Here is a 20848-nt window from a genome sequence, read left to right as displayed (position 1 = left end):
AACACAATCTGGAAGCAATGGAAGTTTTCTCCCTCAGAGATGGAAAGGAGGAGCAAGGAAGGTCGATGACCCTTGGGAACCACACCCCTTGGCAGTTCCAGGTGGATTCCCTGATACCTGACTGTAAACGGGATTACAGGAAATAGCAGCATCCTTAGGATAATGCGGGACAGTAACAGGTCTGAGAGTCTAATGCAACATTTAAAATACCTATGGTGTGAGCTGGGCACAGTGGTTCACGCCTGTAATCACAGCACTTTGGGAGATCGAGGTGGGTGGATCACCTGAGGTCAAGAGTTTGAGACCAGCCTGGCCAAAACAGTGAAACTCCAACTCTACTAAAAATACAAAAAATTAGCTGGGCGTGGTGGCAAAAGCCTGTAATCCCAGCTACTGGGGAGGCTGAGGCAGGAGAATTGCTTCAATCTGGGAGGCAGAGGTTGCAGTAAGCTGAGATCGTGCCATTGCACTCCAGCCTGAGCAACAAGAGTGAAACTCTGTCTCAAACAAACAAACAAACAAACAAAAAATACCCATGGTGCATGTACCAAGCCAGTAATACTCTGCCCAACACCAACACCATCCAGCATCCTTCCATGAAACCACTGTATTGAAACTGTCATCTTGGACTTTGGAAACTATCTGTGGTATGTGGAAGGGGCCAGCACTGAGTGCACAGTTCTTTATCTCTTTTGTGCCATGGACCCTTTGGCAGTCTGGTAAAGCCTAACTCCTTCTAAAAATGGTTTATGGCCAGGCACGGTGGCTCACGCCTGTAATCTTAGCACTTTGGGAGGCCGAGGCAGGCGGACAGGAGGTCAGGAGATCGAGACCATCCTGGTCAATACGGTGAAACTCTGTCTCTACTAAAAATACAAAAAATTATCTGGGCGTGGTGGCGCATGCCTGTAATCCCAGCTACTCAGGAGGCTGAAGCAAGAGAACCGCTTGAACCAGGGAGTCGGAGGTTGCAGTAAGCCGAGATCACGCCACTGAACTCCAGCCTGGCAACAGAGTGAGACTCCATCTTATTTAAAAAAAAAAAAAGGCTGGGCACAGTGGCTCACGTCTGTAATCTCAGCACTTTGGGAGGCTAAGGCCAGCGGATCACCTGACGTCAAGAGTCAAGAGTTTGAGACCAGTCTGGCCAACATGGTGAAACCTCGTCTCTACTAAAAAAAAAAAAAAAAAAAAAAATTAGCTGGGCGTGGTGGTGCACGCCTGTAGTCCCAGCTACTCAGGGAGGCTGAGGCAGGAGAATCGCTTGAACCCAGGAGGCGGAGGTTGCAGTGAGCCAAGACTGTGCCACTGCACTCCAGCCTGGGTAACAGAGGGAGACTCCATCTCAAAAAAAAAAAAAAAAAAGAAAGTATGCCAGAGTAATGTAAGTACTCTATGAACACATTCAATAACAAGAGCTAGCAGAGGGTTTTCTTCAGTTCTGGGAGGTTTTTTGTTTTTGGGGGTGAGGGGGCTGCTTTGCTTTATCATGTGACCTCAGATGATAAACCCTTGGAGGGCAAGGATAACAAGTTTCTCATCATTCAATCTCCAACGCAATGTGCAGCCTGGTTTCCTGCCCTAAGCTTCCAAACTAGCCCTCTCTACACCACTAGCCCAGCTCCTATAGGGGCCTGGGTTTCCTTGACTCTCCCAGTGCCCAGAATTGGGTCTGGCATATAAGAGGTATAAGAGCATATTCCGCAAAATGGTATGTATGGACACAAAAGACATTTTTTTCCTATGTTCTCTTTCCGACAACCCATCAGCCTGAGAAGGCACACGCTCCTGTGAGGGGATGCAGCCTCTCTTCTTCTACCCCCACCACTGCCCCCCTCTCACTTCACAAAGGCAGCCTCCTCTCCCCTGCTCCCATCTGGAAGGCTACCGGGCAGCATTGCCCTAGGGGCACTGAACAAGGGGACAATTTAAAACACTGACACTGGTGCTGACACAGTGCCGAGCTCTGAGGTCAGGATGAGAAAGACTCCACAAGTCAGATACTTTCTGATGCTCTGCTTTCAACAAAACACAAGGAGGTCCTAGTGGAAGTGTCATCTGATAGATTACAGAAAATCAGTCTGATGACAAATTATACTTTTGGCATTACTATGGAAAGAATTCAAATAACTGAGTGACACTGTAACAAAACCATCATTCCCATCTACTTACTCATGTAGACAAGGTTTCTGGGCACTCATGTGTTTTAAAAAAACCCATACAATGTATTTCCAATAAATGTTAAGCAAAAATTAAAATTATATCAACATTTACAATATTTCGTTGTTTTCATCAACTGTGCTCTAATAATCATAATTTGAAAAAAAGTTTCTTCTATACTTAGCTTTATTATTAAAGGAAATAACCATACACCCAATTTCAATACACACACTTTTTGTTGCAGGAAGTAGTACTAAAGGTGAATCTGACACTAGACTTTCAAGCATAAAATGTATCACCTTAGTATAAAGTCCCTGGGGAAGTAGAATGGAAATAAAAATTAAAGGGGGAAAAGAATAAGATGCAACATTAGACTGGTTTTAACTCAAATGTGGGAACAAAGAAATGACTTAAAGTTGGAATTTATACTTAAAAGGGAAGCAGAGCAAAGAAGTTTGGAACATTTGCACCCTGGCAATGTGGCAAAGAAAGAAAAGCTTTTGGTCGGGCGTGGTGGCTCACGCCTTTGGGAGGTCGAGGCGGGTGGATCACGAGGTCAGGAGTTCGAAACCAGCCTGGCCAACATGATGAAACCCCATCTCTACTACAGATACAAAAAATGAGCCAGGCATGGTGGCACTCGCCTGTAATTCCAGCTACCCGGGAGGCTGAGGCAGGAGAATCACTTGAACCCAGGAGGCAGAGGTTGCAGTGAGCCGAGATTGCACCACTGCACTCCAGCCTGAGCAACAGGAGAGACTCCATCTCAAAAAAAAAAAAAAAAAAGCTTTCTCAGGAGACAAGGCTGTAAAGCAATCACTTGCTAGAGATATTTGCGTAACTAAAAGGGAGCCAAGGGCTGATATCCAAGACAAAGAAGGAAAGGCTTTCGGGCATTTCAAAGACCTTCCCAGCAGCCCCTCCCATCATAGGATCAGAAACCTAAGAAGAAAGAATGGTTTCCAGGGCCAGGCTTGGGGTTTGCTGCCCTCTGCAGCCTCGGGACATTGCTTCCCACAGGCCCCTCTGGCTACATCCTTGGCTCAAAGGGCCTCTGAATAGCTCAGGCTGCTGCTTCAGAGGGTGCAAGCCAGAGGTCTGTGGCAGCTTCCAGGTGGTGTTAAGTCTGCAGGTGTACAGAGTGCAGGAGCGATGGAGGCTTGGCAGCCTCTGCCAAGATTTCAGAGGATGTATCCCAGTCCAGAGGCCTGCTGCAGGGATGGAGCCCTCACACAGATATTCTACTAGGACAGTGTGGATGGGAAATGTGGGGTTGGAGGGCCCACACAGAGTCCCCACTGGGGCACTGCCTAGTGGAGCTGTGGGAAAGGGCCATTGTCTTCCAGACCCAGGAATGGTAGATCCATCAGCAGCTTGCACTGTATGCCTGGAGAAGCTGCAGGCACTCAAAGCCACAGAGGTGGAACTGCCCAAGGCCTTGGCAGGCCCCCCACCCATCACTGCCCCCAGGATGTAGCAAATGGAGTCAAGGGCTATTTTGGAGCTTGAAGATTTAATGATTGCCCTGCTGGGTTTAGGACTTGCATTGGGCTCAATGCGCCCCTTTCTTTTGACTGATTCCTACCTTTTGGAATGGGAATGTTTATCCAATGCCTATACCCGCATTGTATCTTAGAAGTAAATAACTTGTTTTTGATTCTACAGGCTCACAGGTGGAAGGGACTTGCCTTGTCCCAGATGAGACTTAGGACTTTTGAGTTTATATTGGAATGAGGTAAGACTTTAGGGGACTATTGATAAGGGATAATTGTATTTTGTAACGTGAGAAGGACATGAGGTTTGCAGGAAGCCAGGAATGGAATGATATAGTTGGAGTATTTGTCCCCTCCCAAATCTGATGTTGAAATGTAATCCCCAATGTTGGAGATGGGACCTGGTGGAAGGTGACTGGATCACGCGGGTGGATCTCTCATGAATGGTTTAAGCACCATCCTCTGGGTGCTGTCCTTGCAATAGTGAGTGAGTTTTGCAAGACCCGTTTGCTTAGAAGTGTGTGGCAGCCCCATCCCCTTGCTCCTTCTTCCACCATGTGATGTGGTGTTCCCGCTTCAGCGTCCGCCTTAAGTAAAAGCTCCCTGAGGCCTCCCTAGGAACTGCGCAGATGTTGGTGTCATGCTTATACAGCCTATAGGACTGTGAGCCAATTAAACGTGTTTTCTTTATTTAAAAAAAAGATGATAAGGGGCATAAATCACTATGGTATTTAAAATTCACTTTTAATATTTAAAAGAGTGATGGGGCAATTTTATTTTTAAATGTCAATGTTTGTAATGTTAGAAGTTACATCCTTATGATTTAAAAAAAAAAAAAAAAAAAAAAGGCCAGGTGTGGTGGCTCACGCCTGTAATCCCAGCACTTTGGGAGGCTGAGGCAGGCAGATCACAAGGTCAGGAGATCGAGACATCCTGGCTAACATGATGAAACCCTATCTCTACTAAAAATACAAAACAATTAGCCAGGTGTGGTGGCGGGCGCCCATAGTCCCAGCTAGTTGGGAGGCTGAGGCAGGAGAATGGTGTGAACCCAGGATGTGGAGCTTGCGGTGAGATGGAGCCACTGTACTTAAAAAAACAAAACAAAACAAAACAAAAAAGGTCAATTTAAATTTGGGAGTGGGTATGTGCTTTTAGGCAAAATTCTTTTAGGGGTTTCATAGGGATAAAACATTTTTTTAAGCTTTGTATCTACCTAAAGGAAGACCCATAAATTATTTGGGGTACCAAGCATGCTTCCACATCTCAGCTATATTTAGTTTGGTTTCACCTAACAGAACCAAACTAGGGTCACTGAAAACACTTTCTTGAACCAAGACAGGCTGCACCATGGAAGATCTTGCAGTATGTAACTGCTGTTCCATCAAGGTACAGACTTTTATTTGAATTCCAAAGCTGACTATGGCTCTATTCAAGGACAGTAAAAAGCACAAATTCCTCAGTGTGCCAATTAAAGTGCTTGGCACCTTGCATTCTGTCACTTCAGCCTGGACTCTCGCATACCCACACCACACCCGAGCATCTGGACTCTTTTTTCCTTATTTTTAAGCCATCATCTATCTACACATGCAGATGGGCCAGCCCCAATGCTCAGTGGTTGAAGAAACTAATCTTCATGAGCAGGAAATTACTGAGGTGATCTTGGTTCTGAACCAACTGCACAAGAGAGACAGACAATCGTCTTCCATCATCAACCACCTGGGGTGGGAGCCTCACTTTTTTTTTTAATACTTTAAGTTCTGGGATACATGGGCAGACGTGCAGGTTTGTTACGTATGTTTACACGTACCATGGTGGTTTGCTGCACCCATCAACCCATCATCTACATTAGGTATTTCTCCTAATGCTCTCCCTCCCCAAGACCCCCATCCCCCAACAGGCCCTGGGTGTGTGATGTTCCCCTCCCTGTGTCCATGTGTTCTCATTGTTCAACTCCCACTTATGAGTGAGAACATGTGGTGTCTGGTTTTCTGTCCTTGTGTTAGTTTTCATAGTGTTGATGGTCTTTACAATTTGGTGTGTTTTTGCAGGGGCAGGCACCAGTTGTTCCTTTCCATCTTTAGTGCTTACTTCAGGAGCTCCTGTAGGGCAGACCTGGTGGTGACAAAATCTCTCAGCATTTGCTTGTCTGTAAAGGATTTTATTTCTCCTTCGCTTATGAAGCTTAGTTTGGCTGGATATGAAATTCTGGGTTGAAAATTCTTTTAAGAATGTTGAATACTGGTCCCCACTGTCTTCTGGCTTGTAGGGCTTCTGCAGAGAGATCCGCTGTTAGTCTGATATGGGCTTCCTTTTGTGGGTAACCCAACCTTTCTCTCTGGCTGCCCTTAACATTTTTTCTTTCATTTCAACCTTGGTAAATCCAAGATTATGTGTCTTGGGGTTGCTCTTCTCGAGAAGTTATCTTTGTGGTGTTCTCTGTATTTCCTGAATTTGAATGTTGGCCTGTCTTGCTAGGTTGGGGAAGTTCTCCTGGATAATATCCTGAAGAGTGTTTTCCAACTTGGTTCCATTCTCCATGTTAATTTTAGGTACACCAATCAAACATAGGTTTGGTCTTTTCAGGCAGTCCCATATTTCTTGGAGGCTTTGTTCGTTTCATTTCTTTTTTTTTTTTTTTAGAGTCTCGCTCTGTCACCCAAGCTGGAGTGGTGGCGCGATCTCGGCTCACTGCAAGCACTGCCTCCCGGGTTCACACCATTCTCCTGCCTCAGTCTCCCGACTAGCTGGGACTACAGGCACCCACCACCATGCCCAGCTAATTTTTTTGTGGGTTTTTAGTAGAGACGGGGTTTTACCATGTTAGCCAGGATGGTCTCAATCTCCTGACCTTGTGATCTACCCACCTCAGCCTCCCACAGTGCTGGGATTACAGGCTTGAGCCACCGCGCCTGGCCTGTTCATTTCTTTTCGTTCTTTTTTCGCTAATTTTGTCTTCATGCTTTATTTCATTAAGCAGATCTTCAATCTCTGATACCCCTTCTTCTGCTTGATCAATTCGGCTATTGATACTTGTGCATGCTTCACGAAGTTCTCCTAATGTGTTTTTCAGCTCCATCAGATCATTTATGTTCTTCTCTAAACTGGTTATTCTAGTTAACAATTCCTCTATCCTTTTTTCAAGGTTCTTAGCTTCCTTACATTGGGTTAGAACATGCTCCTTTAGCTGGGAGGAGTTTGTTATTACCCACCTTCTGAAGCCTACTTCTGTCAATTTGTCAAAGTCATTATCCATCCAGTTTTGTTCCCTTGCTGGCAAGGAGTTGTACTCCTTTGGAGAAGAGGTTTCCTGGTTTTTGGAATTTTCAGTCTTTTTGCATTGTTTTTTCCTCGTCTTCGTGGATTTATCTACCTTTGGCCTTTGATGTCGGTGACCTTCAGATGGGGTTTCTGTGTGTACGTCCTTTTTGTTGATGTTGATGCTATTCCTTTCTGTTTGTTAGTTTTCCTTCTAACAGTCAGGCCCCTCTGCTACGTCTGCTGGAGTTTGCTGGAGGTCCACTCCAGGCCCTGTTTGCCTGGGTATCACCAGCGGAGGCTGCAGAACAGCAAAGGTTGCTGCCTGAGGAACCCCACTTTTACGCAGAGGTAAAATCTACCAAGCATGTGGATTCTAAGGTTTCGTTTCAGCTCCAGTGGAGGCTGTGCTGTGTTAACCATGTATGCAATGGACACAGAAGGTGTGTGTGTGGCACTTGCCTGCATCTGCCACCCCAGCTCCAGATCCAACTCGAGCCAGGCCCTGCCTGCTTCTCCGAATACATCCTGCACTCTGTCTCCTCACAGGGTAGTTCTGTGGTCTGCGGAGCCGCTATTGTGTGGGGTGATCTGACTTGGATTCCTGAGTACTTCCACTCACCACTGCTGCAGCTCTAAACAAATTTCCTTCCTATCTCATGCCTATGTCATGTCATACTCCTGTGTTTCCATCTTTCTGTGTACCCCATGGAACTTCCCCATTCTGCCCAGCACTATGTTCTGGGCATCCAAGTCCACCATTGCCATTAGAACATCATCTCCTTGAGGTGAGGAGTTCCTGTTCAGGGCCATCTGGAAGCTTCTGCACATGAGAGGCATTTAATAAATGTTTCTCCGATGACGTTTCCTATTATCAGTATCTGGGCCTTTCAGAGCCAGAAGAGGACTATTTAATTATTATTACTCTCATTTCTTAGTGAGAGGACCAGTGACTCTCCCAAGGTACAGCAACTGGTCTAAGGCACAGACTCAACCAGAAAGCGGTTTTACCAACACTTTTGCCTTCCCAGCATAAATATTCTAAAGAAAATAATTACTGCATTTTCCACAGATAGATGAAGAGTTATCTGAAAAAAGTAGAAGTGAGGGAAGGGAATAAAAAGGGGGGAAAAAAAAAAAAAGGCCAGGCACAGTGGCTCATGTCTGTAATCCCAGTAGTCTGGGAGGCCAAGGCAGGCAAATCACGAGGTCAGGAGTTCGAGACCAGCTTGGCCAACATGGTAAAACCCCATCTCTACTAAAACTACAAAAATTAGCCGGGCATGGTGGCACACACCTATAGTCCCAGCTACTTGGGAGGCTGAGGCAAGAGAATCTCTTGAACCCTGGAGGCGGAGGTTGCAATGAGCCGAGATCACGCCATTGCACTCCAGCCTGGGCGACAAAGCGAGACTCCATCTCAAAAAAACAAAACAAAACAAAAAACAAAAAAGGAAGAAGAACCAGAATTTCTTGTTTTTGAAAAAAATCACAAACTGAAGAATGACCGGACACGATGTCACACCACTCACACAGGAAACCTCACGTACGAAACCTCACACGACAGCACTGCAGCTCTTTCGCTTGGTTAACTTGGGGACAGCCCTGAAACACGAGATCGGCCTTTATGGCCTTCTTCCCAGGCTGGTGGAAGATCAGGCTGCTCTGACTCCAGGCCAGCTGGGATTGGCGGGGCCTCTCAACACAGTCAAGAATGGCTAACGGCAGGCAGAAACATTTTGTGGCCTAATAAAGGATCAAAGAAATGTTCCTTACAGAGAGGAAATGAATTATCCACACATCCAGCTCCTTCGTGTCTTTTGTTTGTTTGTTTTTGGCTCTTTGGCCTATTTGGATAAAACATATTACACTGAGGAAGCATCAAAGAAAGTGAAACAACTGTGACATTTAAAGGGAACTCTGTCGGCTAGACAGAGCCCCATTTTGGGTTCAGCTCCAACTTCTCCCTGTTCTCTTTCTCCTGGCCATGGGGAGTATTCATCCACAGCTGACACAAGATTATCAGCAAAAGTTTTAACAAGAACCAGACCTTTCTCTTCTAATCTTTTCCCCAATCCAAAATGTCACGAAAAAACCTGAAAGAATATTGTTAGAATTTAAAAATACTCTATTATTGTGTCCCTCATGCTGAAAAATGCACATCTAGGTATGAAAAACGCATAGACTGCTCTGTCAAAGACCACTACGTGATTGCACTTCCGTAGCAGAGGTCCCGTCTTTCCTTTCAGCTAAATTTAATCTGTTCTAAATTCTGAAAGTTACTGAGTCCTAAAGACATTTATTTAGCAGGTCCTAACAATGAGCAGTTTATAGGCAATTGTGAAACATGACCACAAAGATTATTGGATGGGGGTCAAGTAATTTGAATTTCTCGAAAAACACAGATCACTCTTGACTGACATGAGTGATCAGTGGTATCATTTACTCAGAATGACTTGAGAGAATAGTAACATGGAATGAGAAGCTCCTTCTACCCTGAAGGAGGCACTTTTATAGCTATACAACCTCTACCCTACTCAGTCTCTGTGTGGCAAAACTAGTTTATCCTCCTCATGGCATCTACCTGAATTCATCTTATTTAAGTTAATTTGCTTATTTGTCTGTGGTCCCTACTAGAATGCAAATCTCATAAGAACAGTACCTCCACGGTTATTTCTATTCCCAGAGTTGAGAAGGTGCCTCATACACAGTCAGTACTCATTGAGTGACTGAGGAGAAAAACAGCAGGAATATATTCTACAGCCAACACTCAAATCTGCGATCTTAGTTCTACACAGTCGTCCATTCACAAAACTCTGTCTCCTCGCACCTTTCCTCCACCTTCAACCTCTCCATGTTAATGCACGTTGGCTCCATTTACCAGTTAATGATTTAGTGATCCCATTGAGGAGCCAGGAGCTCCAAGGAACAGCCATTGAGAAGCACAGCACCCAGCAGAGCTGCGTGTGGAGGCAACCCGCACCTCCCTCTCCATGGGACCTAAATGGCCGGCATAGCACATGCTTCCTTCCTTCCCAGCCCTTCCTGTATTCCCAGCCCAGTCCAGACTAGACATCCTTCTGACCAGATGCTCACCCTAGCAAATCCCAACTGACGCCTCACATGGATGTCCCTTAGAGACCTACTGTCCTCTCAAACGCAGTTCTCCAAATGGCCTCATACCCCAACCCCCGAGTCCTGCTGCAACTTTCTCACTTTCAGATCCACACAGAATCCCTTTTAACCCCTCCAGTTATAGGAACAGAAGTTCAGTTTTGTCAACAGTAGCGATCCTGTCTCACCGTCTCATCAACGATGCCCATCCAGGTTCCCCCATCAGTGTCAACCACTTGCCAAACCCATCTCCTCCTTATCCTGTGACCTGCACCAAAGTCTCTTCCTAGCTAGCTAAGTCTCTTCCTCTAGCCCACCTTTTGACAGCACTCTCAGGAACGTGGAAAAGGTTGCCCATGGCCCTTCTAGTCTGTGTCTACCATTGTTGGTGCTCTTTATTCTAGCCTAACCATCTACCGGTAGCCATACCTAAGATGTGAAACTACAGACTTTCCCTATTTACTGCACAGCTACCATGATCTCCACAATATCCCTCTTCTTGACTGTGTCCCTCAACTCCTCTACCACTTCCGTACTGGTTTCCCATGTTCTCTATGCAGCCTGGGGCTTAACTATCCGTTATTTCAACAATGCAGTCAATACTCATTACCTCAGCTGGGTGCGGTGGCTCACGCCTGTAATCCTAGCACTTTGGGAGGCTGAGGCGGGTGGATTACTTGAGGTCAGGAGTTGGAGACTAGCCTGGCCAACATGGTGAAACCCCGTCTCTACTAAAAATACAAAAATTAGCTGGGTGTGGTGGCGCGTGCCTATAATCCCAGCTACTCAGGAAGCCGAGGCAGGAGAATCGCTTGAACCCCGAAGGCAGAGGGTGCAGTGAGCTGAGATTGTGCCACGGCCCTCCAACCTGGGTGACAAGAGCAAAACTCCATCTCAAAAAAGAACAAAAAAAGCCGGGCATGGTGGCTCACGCCTGTAATCCCAACACTTTGGGAGGCCGAGGCGGGAGGATCACCTGAGGTCCAGAGTTCGAGACCACCCTGACCAACATGGAGAAACTAAAAGTACTAAAAATACAAAATTAGCCGGGTGTGGTGGCACACGCCTGTAATCCCAGCTAATCCAGAGGCTGAGGCAGGAGAATGGCTTGAACCCGGGAGGTGGAGGTTGCTGTGAGCCGAGATTGCACCATTGTACTCCAGCCTGGGCAAGAAGAGCGAAACTCCCTCTCTAAACAAACAAACAAACAAACAAACAAAACAAAAACAAAAACAAAAAATACTCCTTGCCTCAACATCCTGACCTCCCATCAATTTTCCAGCCCAATCTTCCACCTACTTTGGCTGCATATTAGTGTCCTAACATCCTGGGACATTGGAAACTTGTATCCCAGATGAATTAAATTGGACCCAAGTCTCTGTCTGTGTCTAAAGTTCCTCATGTGACTCCAGCGTGCATCTAACAGTGTGAAGTGCTGCTGTACACTGACAGCTCTCAATGTCTCTCACTAGGAGCATAGTCCTGATCCAGTCCAGTGGTTCTCAGGGCCTGGATGCCCACGTCCTACCCCAGGGATTATGCTGACTGACTAGGGTACAGGCCAGCATTGGGGCATTTTCAAGTTCTCCCAATGACTCTAACGCACAGCCAAGTTCACAAGATGTCCTCAGCCCACCTCCACTCTTCCAATGCTACCGCCAGATTGGTCTTCAAGGGCAGCTCCAGTCCTATCCTTCCCCACAGTCAAAAATATGTAATTTTTCCTCGTTTCCTGTTGAATTAAACATAAACTTCTCAGTCAAAAGTGGGAGGCTCTGAATTAGCTACCTCACATCCTCCCCTACCCATAAGCTTCATCCAAACTGGGCAACTTGCTACTAACCAACCATTCAAATTCTTTTAGCCCTTGTTCTCCAATTAACCTCTGTCAGCTCTGCCCGGTGAAATCCTATCCATCCTTCAAGGTCCTCTCAAATAAGCCTCCTCTATAGCACACTTCCTGATCTCCCTGTCCAAGAGCTGGGAGCAGCTGCTCACCTCGGCAGGCCCTGTGAGCCCCAGCGCACCATCTGAAGCAAAAGAGGCACTCAAAACAAGTTTCCAATTGTGTGTACAGCAGGTACACTTTTCTTTCTAGGTATTTTCTTGCTTCTACTCAGGAAAAACAGCTCCTCTCACAAATGCTGAATTTATAGTAAACATACGTAGTAAATATCGTCTAATCCAGTTACTAAAAAAGCTTCAATCTTGACACAATGAGAGGCTGCAGAAGTCAGAGGAATGCATGACTCAGAGTCCTACATAACTGAAGCCGTAAAAACACTGTTATGGGAGATATGCTGTTAGGAGGAAACAGAACCGTCCTCAAGAATTCCTCATTAATTTGATAATGTAATTTAACAGTGAGGCACAAAATAGGAGTGAACATCGCTGGTCTAAGATCCTGGTGGCCTTCTGACTTCATCTTCTCCATCCACTCCGGGGCATCTTTTATTTATTTATTTATTTATTTGAGATGGAGTCTTGCTCTGTCGCCCAGGCTGGAGTGCAGTGGCACAATCTCGGCTCAATGCATCCTCTGCCTCCCGGGGAGGTGATTCTCCTGCCTCAGCCTTCCATGCAGCTGAGATTACAAGCATGCGCCACCATGCCCAGCTAATTTTTGTATTTTTAGTACAGACAGTGTTTCGCTATGTTGGCCAGGCTGGTCTCGAACTCCTGACCTCAGTTGATCTCCCCTCCTCTGCCTCCCAAAGTGCTGGTATTACAAGCATGAGCTTCTGCGCCCAGCCTAAGGGAGACTTTAGATTTAAGACAGAAGTATGTCAGGAGAGAGGAGGTAGCTTTAAATGAATGACTTCCTCTCATGGTAGGGTTCTCATTTTTTCACTTCCTGTTTCCTTCTCCCAACACTCAATTCCAGTTACCAGTGTAGTATGTCTCACCTGTGAAAATGTAAGACTCTAATGTCACTATATGTAGAATGTGCTAAGCACACACATTAAAATTGACTCCAATTCTGTTGCTAAGAAACTGCACAAGAAAAGGGTTTTCCATCCTCTTCATTTATAAAATAACCGCTCTGTCTATGGGAGAACAAATGCAATCTCTCAAGTCCCCTTGTGCCTTGTTCTTATTTTTTAAATTAACAGAGAAAGATGATAGAGAGTGGCTGAAAGTGTATGCTATCTCCATTTTTTTTTACATACCCTTGAAAATGCGATGGAAACATGGCTTCAATAACCCACTGCTCTAGTATTTATTAATCTTTCAAGCTGAAGACTCCCCCCATTACTCCCCGTACTCGCCGCTCAAGCAAAAATGAAAAATATACCATCAAAAGTACTCTTCGATTTAAAAAGATTATCCCAAGCAGCCGGGAATAATTTAAGGTGTGTTTGTATTCCATGTGGGGTTACTTTCCAGGTCTCTGTATAGCCCGAATGCCTAAACACAGATGTGTGCACATGCACACGCGTGCACACACACAGCCCTAAAGAACAGCACAAGGTATGCTGGCTTTTATTTTCTTAATCCAAAAGTAGGGCTGGGGATGATGAACTTAAAACAACGCACTGCTTAAAGACAAAAAGAAAAGAATAATCTTGCTAAACACAAAGAGCAAAATGGGCATATTAATTTCTTTGACCATAACATAAAGAGAAAGCCTAGAAAGTAGTGAGCCGTGGATGTGAATGGAAAGGTCACAGTTGAATCTGTACATTTATCCCAGAGGCAACTTCTACTGACATGAACTACTGAAATACATTTTTGAAATATCTCTTCCTTTCTAATAAAATGCTTGTCCTATTTCATTTACTAAAGGATTTTAAAAATACATTTTTCTTTAGAGCTTGTTAAACAGTAGAATCTTTCTGCAAACTAATTGACAGAATTGACTGCCTTACACCAACTTTCCTGTGCATATAATTGATTTTTAATTTGCTGTCTCATTTCCGAAAGGACTTGAAAATAAACTCCACTCTATCCGTACTATTGACTTCTATAAGCAAGGGTTTGGTTCAAAGGCTGATGGGAATTAACCATAGGAAAAATAGTCTAATTTTATTAATAGTTGAAATCTTAGGCAAATCTCACTTGAATCTACATTTTTCTTTTTTAATATTAAGGGCTAATTCTTACTATAGGTCACATTAAGAATACATAATATGGAGTAATATGTACATACGTATAATAGATCAACATTTCTATTTCTCTTGTTTTTCCTACTCTCATACAAATTTAGTTCTTCATAAGAAACAGTACCAATGTCATTTAAAACTGGAGGAAGGGTGGTTAGTAGAATGAGATCCTACTGTGATTCAATTTAAAAAGTACTAAATACCTACTATGTGATGCAGTAGACACACTGTATCTTTATTTTGGGTTAATGGTAAAGGTTCCAAATGAATTGTAAAAATTTTCAAGTTATAATTTTAGAAATATAATTTCAATGTTCTGACTCAACTCACAGGTATGCAAACCTGCATACATAAGTTGACAATGACATAAAACCACGTACGTACATAAACAAAAACCAGAAGAGAGCAAGAAGCCAGCAAGTGAGACGACGAAGCCAGACACTGTGAGACTATGTGTTAGTGGTGAGGTTTTAAATTGCCTTTAATGATTTTAGGATGTTGTTTTAACAATTAAAAAAAAAAAAATCTGCACAAAATCCTAAAAAGAATAAGAAAGTGAAAAGGTTCATACTAGATGACCTACAAGACTCTCCTATCATCATTTTTGAATGACTACATAAAATGGTCAATAACTCTGGAAATTTTACCATTCCTAAAATAAATATAACTAAGCCTTCCCCTATATTGTGGATGTAAAATTTTAAAACAAAATCACCAAAATTATTAGTATCTGAAATCCATGTAACCATTAACTACAAGCTCTGAGAGCCTCTTTGTCATTGTCCTCTTTGCTGTTTTCACCTCCACAACAACCTCCTGCTGCTACTGGACCTTAACTGGGATTTTGCTGTGAATTCCATTTTTCCTCAGCTGCCACGCAAACAGTAAATAAAATTCATTGTATTTCTGCCCCACTAAGCAGCTCTGTCTTCTGGCACATTCAGACGCATGGCTTGAGAAGAGTGAACAATGAAAACAATGTTTTCTCAAGCAGACATTCCAAAAAGGGCATAACAAAGGCATCTGAAGATGCAAATACTTGTGTGTATTCTGTGTAAGTAATTCCTTGACTGGCCGCACGGGTTCACTGGATTACAAATATTTAGAAAATTACTTTGCCATCTCATGTCAATTTCGAAAGAAAGATTTTCATTTATATTTATGATAGACTGAGCTTTAAATTGAAGGAAGATTTAGATGTTTTAAAATTTATGAACTTGTAAATAAATCCATGTACATGGCCAATTAAGGTTATCACTACCACAGATTAACTATCTTTGGATAAAAATCTCAGAGTTTTTATTTGTATCTAAGTTGTTCACCTCAATGTATTACATCAAAATTGATATAAAATATTTAATGGGTAGTGTATTTCAAGATAAAAGCTATAGTTACCCAAGATGAAATAAAAACATCCTGTAGTAACATGCTAAGCAACAGAACCTTCACTAGGTGCAACGCCTGGATTGCTGCGGTAAAAGCTAATTCAACATGAAAATAATTTTAAAAACCAAAACACAGTTAAGTGGATAGGAAGCAAAGAGTGAGAAGAGTGAGTTGCACAGCTCAGTGGAGCACCCAATCTTACAACCTTGCAAGTCAAACCAAACTCCACAAGGAAAATGCAGGCCCTGAATTTTAAAAAGAATTCAATTAGCATCCCCAGTATTTCCATAATCAACAGCTGAATGCTAATTAAGAGCACAGCATCAGGCGGCAACGGAATCCCAGTGCAATAAGCACCAACACAACAGCAGCAAATGCTACCTTCAGCTCGCATGCATAAATAAACAGAATTAATAACTACCCAAGCATGGAAGGGTGACTTAATCTGTTTCGATTAGGTACAGCTCAGCCTGGGGCCTTTATGTTATATTTGAATGTGTTCATCATGTTTAATTAAAAACCTAATAATCTAGGGTTTTGTTAGTGTGGGTTTTTTTTTTTTTTAAATGTTTTAATCTGTATTTCCTCCTCTTTATCTTCCTAAGTTCTACCAATTGATGACTTCTTGAAAAGGAACAGTATTTTTAGCATAACAGATGTCACATTGATAGTTAACTATCAATGTGACTCTCAGAGGCAGAAGGCAGCCATTTACTTTGGCTCCATCCTTGCCCATACCTTGGTATTTAAAGCTTCACAAACTGACCTAGCATTTCTTCCAAAATGCTTCTCTGATCGAAGTTTACTTAGCCTGAAAGACATGACCCAGGCTGGCTACCAAGGTGTTGCTCACAGACACTCGGCAAAAGCAGAATTCATTTGCAGTATCCAGTACAGAATTTGACAGAAATTGGCACATTTTGGCTTCAGTTCAAGATTTAAATTATCTCAGCCCCAAAGCAACTTCAATTAGGAACATCATACATGCACATTGTCAGAGAAATAAACTGAGAGTTTGAGATGAAAGGCCTCCTATTGTGTGATTCTGAGGTCTAAGATCTCCAGAATTCAGGATTATCTGAAAGACCTAGGAAGAAGAGGTTGGGTGATAGGAGAAGGAGGAGGAGGAGAAGGAAGAAGAAGAAGAAAGAGTTTAATGTGTGAGCTTTTTCCAAAAGTACTTTTATTATTATTATTATTATTATTGTTGTTTGGAGACAGAGTCTCGCTCCGTTGCCCAGGCTGGAGTGCAGTGCCATGATTACGGCTCACTGCAGCCTTGAACTCCTGGACTCGAGTGATTCTCCAACCTCAGCCTCCCAAGTAGCTGGGACTACAGGCACATGGCACTATGTTCAACTATTTTATTATGTTTTTAATTTTTTGTGGAGACAAGGTCTTGCTGTGTTGACCAGGCTCCAAAAGTAAAATTTTTAAGGTTGGTTTCTGAGGCATTTAGAAGTTTTCCTCTTTAATGTGCTGATTCATAACTATTAACAATTACAAGTTTTAAAATGCTGGATTGAAGACACTCAATTATAGTGAAGAACTTTTTAAAAGGATTACCTTGAACAAAGAGTCATCAACATTCTTCAAGCCTCTTATATGGAGAGAAATTATCTTCATCATTAAGTCCTCACCCTTAATAAGTTTACAAACTTGGAGGACAATCAACTCGGAAATAAAATCGCAAGGAATAAACAGCTGGGAATCAGAAGTCAGCACAAGGAGGCAGAGGATGAACTGCCAGTGAGCGACGTGCACAGAGGAGACAGTGCAAAGAGGGAGCACTATCCGAGGGATGGGCCAGGAACCTAACTGAGCCTGGAGAACGAGCAGGCTCTGCACTGGCACGAGAGGTTAGTTTCTTCACAGAGCAGCAGGCCTGCCAGGCCCAGGGGGTCCAGAGGCCCAGCCTGTCCGCTGCACAGCAGGGAACTCACACCTTCGGGTGCTTATTTCATCAACCCTCTAACGGAGCAGCTGCTTCAAAGTATTCATGTAAATGCCGAGGAAAACCCATTCATCAAGACTGTTGTAGTCAGATCAGACACTGAGTAGTTAGAACAAATTAACACACCAGTGGCAGCGAAGTTTAATAATAACTAGCCAGGCATTGTGGCTTGCCTGTAGTCCCAGCTGCTCAGAGGCTGATGTGGGAGGATCACTTGAGCCCAAGAGTTTGAGTCCAGCCTGGGCAACATAGCAAGATCCCCATTTCTTAAAAAATAGTAATGATAATAAAAATAATTAGAATGTTCCAAGTATACAGAAAACCGGGAGGAAAAAAGGGAGATAGGCCCATGTACTTACGTTAGCTGGGACACATTTGTTTTGCTTATTCCTGTGATTCCTGAAGTGAGAAAATGTGGTAAATTCAACAGAAGGGGGCCACATGAACACAGCAGGTGTTTTTTTCACAGCCAAAGCCAGGCGAGGGTAAAGAGGGGACTGCCTTGTTGCCACATAAATCTCTTCAAAGATTTGATTTGGATCCATTCACCAGAAGCTTCCTTCAACCTCTCAATTATTCAGTCTGTCTCTCTTCTTCACTGCTGAGGTTTTCAAAGTGAAGCTTCACTTCCTACACATAAGGGAACCATTTGATCCTGAGGCTCTGCAAGGGCTGGACGACTGCCAAGACATTTCTCAAACCAAGAAGCAAACATGATAAAAATGACCCCAAACGGATACGGATGTATGCAGTTAAGGATCATTATTCCATACTCAAAATATTCACCACTTTGGAGTCATGTTTTGTTTTTCAAAATAAAGCAAGGCTGTTTCTGATGTGCAAGGCTTCCCTCTCAGCTCACAGCTACAAATCCCCAAGTAGCAGCAATGGGGAGACAATCAACAGCTGCCTGATGTTACAAGCAGGCGCTTCAGGAAAAGGAAAGCAGCTTTCCCTTCAGCAGGAAGAGAGGACTTTGGCTGTGTATTTTTAAAATTCCAGAGGGAATGAAAGGTCACAAGAGAAATGAAAGAAGGGAGAGAGGAGAGCCATGGCTGGCGAGGGGCTGGGAGGCATTAGTGAGGAGTGGGAGGGTGGGAGACCAAGAAGAGGCAGAGAGGTGGGGAAAGAGAGAGGATGCCAAAGGGCATGGAGACTGAAGAGAGAGGAGATGGCCAGGAATGGAGGGAGAGAGAAGCAGAAGCAGCCACGGATTGCAAGCTGACAAGGCCCTGGGGCTGCCGAGGCCAGGCTGAGAGTAATGAAGGCAATCTCACAAAGTGTGGTTAAATGACCACAGTCTATACACTTGTTCCATCCTTTTCATCTCCTTATGTGTTTCTTCCACACAGGCTTTTTGCAGAATTTTAAAATCTTGTCAATTGGATCTCTTATGCACTCCTCACATAAAGAGGCTTACTGTAAAAAAAAGAGTATCAATATGACTTCTCAAAACTGAATTTAACATTGTCTAAACATTTTAAAATGTTTAAGATGTTTCTTTTTATTAATCATGTAAGATTTATATATATATGTGTGTGTGTATGTGTGTGTGTGTATATATATATATATATATTTAAAACAGCTTCATCAACTCCGTAAGTCTGATAAAATTAAAGTCTTAAGGGACTATTCAACAAGCACTCCATTACCAAACCCTCCGGGCCATTTCAGTGCATCTCAGCTCCGCCTAGCTTTTTCCATTCCTCAGCCCTCACCTACCCTCACCCACAGCCATTCTAGGAGCAAATTCTCTTTTCTCTACCTTCAAGGTGCAGCCTGGATCTCACTGCTTCTTATCATGACCACTGCTGCCACACCACCCAGCCACCAGTCCCAGCCTCGTGTGCAGCAGCCCCCGGAGACCACCCGACTCAGGGGCCAGAGTGAGCCCCACTGTCAGAGCCAGTCACTCCTCTGTTCAGAAGCTGCTCATGTGGGGCACATCACCACGCCCTGACGGCAGGCCAACAGGCCACACCTGATCTGCCCCCTCTGGGACACCCCTCCCACAAGCCCACCACTCGCCTCTCCTACCAATCCCCTCCTTGCTGTGCTGGAGAAACACTCCTGCCTACTTCTTGAACATGCCAAGCATGCTTTCACCTTAGGGCCCAGAATTCTCTAATATCCAAAAGGCTGCCCTCCTCACTTCACTAAGGTCTCATCTAAATGTCACTTACTTACCAGGGCTTTCCTGATCCTCCCTTAACTAAGATAGTACCCCACCCAGCTGATTCTCCCTCATTACCCTATTCTGCATCTGCTTCACCATCCCCTGACACATACTCATTTACGAAGGTCTACCCTCTTAAAACTTAAGACTCACAAGGAGGGACAACACCTGGCGCACAGCAGGCACTCAGTAAATATTGCTGAATCAATGAAAGAGCGGGATCAGGAAAGCACATACAATTTCTAAACATTCTTTGTTAGCATATTTTAAATACAGGAGAGGAACTTGCAATCAATAGGTGTATTAGTGCCAGCCTTCATTTAAATTTCACTCGACCTGAAAGGCAAATGTCAAGCGGTAACATTCATACTGAAGACTATATTTGCAAAAGCACAAGAATTCTGTAAGTCGTTTACAGCAATGCCTTTTACAAGTCACAAGATGGAGATGTAGCTTCATTAAAACTGTCTGCTAGATGGGAACCCATGGGTTTGCAAGGCCGTATTTGTGGGCACATTTCTCTCTCCCCACTTCTTTCAACAGGCCACAGCAACACAATCAATATGTAAAATCCACGGTATTTATTTAATCAACTCTCTGCTTCCCACTTGTAATCAATGTCCTTTAGGAGGTCAGGGGTCTTATAAACCCTATACAAACAAGTCACCAAGCCAAGCATGGTGGAGCATGCCTACGGTCCCAGCTACTCAACAAGCTGGGGCAAGAGGACTGATAGAGCCCAGGAGTTCAAAACCAGCCTGAGCAACACAGCGAGACCCCCTTTTCTAAAATAATTACGATTAAAAAAAAAAGACGAGTCACCAACCCTACTTTAGGTTATATGTCCACGGGTTTTAACATGCTGTGTCTTTAAATAGGGAGGTATCACAAGCTAGACTGCACCAAAAACGAATTCGAATTAACTTTTTTTAGGAGTAACTATCAATTTCTCCTTTCTTTCCATGAAACCTGGACAATCTTTCCCATCATCATCTATGAAGTCTAATCTTACTAAAATCAAGTCTTTCTGTACAATTATGAGGCTGAAGGCCCCATCCTCCTGCCTGGTGCTGCCACGGACAGCCATTCTGCATGACTGAAGCTTCTGCTTGAGTCTCTTTCCCTGAGCAGCAGGGAGGTCACACACTGAGAAGCCGGTGGCCCGATGCCCCAGAGCACAAGGCGAACGCTGGTCCCCGCTCAC

The 20848-nt window shown here is 43.9% G+C and overlaps 1 protein-coding gene and 1 long non-coding RNA gene across 8 annotated transcripts in view; both read right to left on the bottom strand.

Moving 5' to 3' along the window:
- The window catches only part of LOC105479209 (arginine-glutamic acid dipeptide repeats), a 466387-nt gene that overhangs the window by 88010 nt on the left and 357529 nt on the right, over positions 1-20848 (bottom strand). The window lies entirely within an intron of this gene.
- LOC139355431 (uncharacterized) lies at positions 6271-20842 on the bottom strand. Its single transcript, XR_011606052.1, has 2 exons — positions 17828-20842; positions 6271-16601 (listed from the first exon to the last, which is right to left on the bottom strand). It is a non-coding gene; the product is annotated as an uncharacterized lncRNA (long non-coding RNA).

Source organism: Macaca nemestrina, chromosome 1 (assembly GCF_043159975.1).
Source record: "Macaca nemestrina isolate mMacNem1 chromosome 1, mMacNem.hap1, whole genome shotgun sequence".
Lineage (NCBI taxonomy): Eukaryota > Metazoa > Chordata > Mammalia > Primates > Cercopithecidae > Macaca > Macaca nemestrina.
This window is presented reverse-complemented; position numbering and strand designations above follow the sequence as displayed.